Below are 2,998 nucleotides of genomic sequence, written 5' to 3'. Positions count from 1 at the left end.
AATGATGGCATAATGAAGATGAGGTTATGGGCAGGTTAAGGTAGTACTTTCTGTGCACATTTTGTGGCTGGTTAAGCCAGCAGCTTTTAAGGCCTTAGTACTCTAGGATTTGGGGTAATTTATAACCAAAGGGGAGATGTTTCTGGGAGGTCTTCAAGAGACGTTTCTATGGTTACAGATCTGAGTCTTGAGTCTTGTCACCCATGCCTGAGTAACTACCTACTAGAACCAGCTTTCTCATCTAGAACATGCTGATGGACCTATGGATGAAAAAAGAGATAGAAAGGAACCTCACAGGGGGACCTGATTATGAATTTCTAACTGGGCAGGTCATGATGGGCAGTCATTGATTATAAATTTCTAACTGGGCAGGTCATGATGGGCAGTCACGCTCCGGGCATATAACTTCTTTGTGAAAGGCTTATCTTTGGACTCGGGCATATAACTTCTTTGTGAAAGGCTTATCTTTGCGTTAAGCCGGCCCTGGCCATTGTTTTTGTGCATCTAGGTTAACACACCTTTGAAATGCCACCTTCCAGACTCCTCCTTCTAATACATGACCACCCTTTCAGACCCCTGCTTCTAAAGCACGAGAGTCTATCGTCTTAACTATCCTGTCATCCGATCTCCTCGCTTCCTCCCACCTTCCTGTAATCTTCCCTAGTTCCCTCCTATTTCAAATTCATAGAAGAAACTACGAAACCGTTATTCTCTGCAGCATTTCAGGTCTTGCTCTCCAGCATACGTCCTCAGTTCGAGCTCAAATAAACTCATGAAAATTCTCTACAGGTTGGATGTTTGTTAGGTCGACAGACCAAATGATTCCTAAAATCTCTTGAGGTTTTATACTGGGGCAATGAGTTAATTTTGCATACACATTATTGAATCTCATCCAGTAAGTTCCTACAGAAACGTAGATTCATTTTTTAAAAAAATCCCCAAATCTCACTGTTTTCTCATGTACCTTGAGTCTGCCAATGGCCCATGGCCATCTGCTGGGAGAACAAAGTGCACTATGTGATGGATTCCCAGGAGACCCTCCTCTTCTAAGGACATAGCCAGAGGGCAGGTGGCTCATATGAGGCTGGCAGGGCTCATTAAGGAACGTGGACTCGATCCTAGGTCCTGGCGGATTGTTGGGGAGCAGTGGTGTCTTTGGGTATAGCAGTTCCCAAAGATCCCCAATCTCACCCAGGGAGAATTCAGTCAGTGTTGTCTGGAGGGAAAACTGTAAGAGACTCCAAGACAAATGCTATGGAGCTTCATGATGGGATTAGTGCCCTTAGAAGAAGACAAGGAGACTCTCACCAGGAACCAAGTCAGCCGGCACATTGATCTTGGACTTCCAATCTCCGGAACCAAGAGAAATAAATATCTCTTGTTTAAGCCACGTGATCTATGGCATTCTGTTATAGCAACCCAAGCAGCAACCCAAGACAGCATGGTTTTAATATAATTGCATTTTCCAGAAATGTGATCTGCTGTGTAGATGAGACAAGATCGTAGTGTGCTTTTCAGAACTTCGCTGCCAGTTCTTTTCCGTTTGGGAAAAATCTCATGCCAGTAACACCACTCATGATCGATCACGCCTGTATCAGACTGTGTGACAGCTGTGGCCCGGTGGTGAGTCCAAGGCAGGAAATGAGCATGATCCAATGTACAGGCCAGCAAGTTCTCTCCTTGCTGCATCTAGGGAAGATGGGAAGACGATGAGACTGGAAATGTGGAGTGCGGTGTGGAGGCCTGTGGAATAGCTCGATGTGGTGGAGCCCTGGACCCAGACAACGGTGGTGGGGGTGCGTAGAAATATTTAGGAAGGTGAACGAATAGGACTTGGTGCTGGTGTCATCGTGTGGAGTTAGGGTTACAAAAAGAGTCAAGGCAAACTCTCAGGGTGCTGGATTAGGCATCTGTTAGGTGGTGGAACCATTTTCTAAGATGGTATGTGTGATGGTTAATTTCATGTATCAATTTGGCTAGGCCATGGTACCCAGTTTTTGGTTAAATCCCAGTTTAGATACTGCTGTGAAGCTATTTTTTAGAGTAATATTTAGTTTAGCAGACTTTAAGTAAAGCGGATCACCCTGCTTAGAGAAACGAGGGTGGGCCTCGTCCAACCATTAGTAAATCTTAAGAGAGGAAACAGCAGTCTCTTGAAGAAGGGATCCTGCCTCCAGACTCAAGCTTCCACACCTACTCTTTCGTCAATCTCCAGCTTTCGGTTTCCATAATCGTGTGGACGAGTTCCTTAAAATAAATCTCTTTTCGTGTATGTACATCCCACTGGCCCTGTTTCTCTGGAGAACCCTGACTAATGTGGGATACGTCAAGGAAGTTGCAGATGTTGGGGGATGGACAAAGCGATGAGCTCCGTTCGGGGTACGGAGGGTTTGAGGTGTGGGGGTAGATGGTTCTCTGCATCCAGAGTGAAGCAGATTTGAGCTGTCAGAAAGGATTTGGAGCCCAGCAGTGTACACATGGCGACTGATACTGTGGATGCAGGTGAGCCGCCCCACAGGGACTTAGACAGCCAGGGCCTGGGAGGTGAGGACAAAGCTACAGGCAACCTCCACGTTCATGGGACAGCAGAGGAAGATGAACCCGCAGACGAGAGAGGAAAGGAGCAGACAGAGAGATGACAGAAAAACCAGAGTGCTGTCACATCTGCCAAAGGAGGTGGCTGACAGTTAAAGGGTGGAAAATTAAGCTCTGAGCACAGGTGAATTAAGCACCGAGCAGTTGTCACCAGTGACTTTGGCGGAGTGGAGGTTTTGTGCAATGGGGATGGGGAAAGCCAAGGGGCCATGGGCTGTGGACTGGGACCCAGACTGGAGGACGCGTTTGCACCAAGTTTGCTGGGAAAGTGTGGGTGGGAGATAGTGTTGCTGCTGGAGAGGGTTACGGGGCAGACAGAGGTCCTGCTTCATTCTTGCCATTTGTCCTTCCCCCAAATGGGAGAGACTTGCGTGTGTTTAAATTCTGGTGCAAAAGAGCCGGT

This window comes from Pteropus alecto, unplaced genomic scaffold (assembly GCF_000325575.1).
Source record: "Pteropus alecto unplaced genomic scaffold, ASM32557v1 scaffold3, whole genome shotgun sequence".
In the NCBI taxonomy this organism is placed as follows: Eukaryota; Metazoa; Chordata; class Mammalia; order Chiroptera; family Pteropodidae; genus Pteropus; species Pteropus alecto.
Note: the sequence above shows the minus strand (reverse complement) of the source record.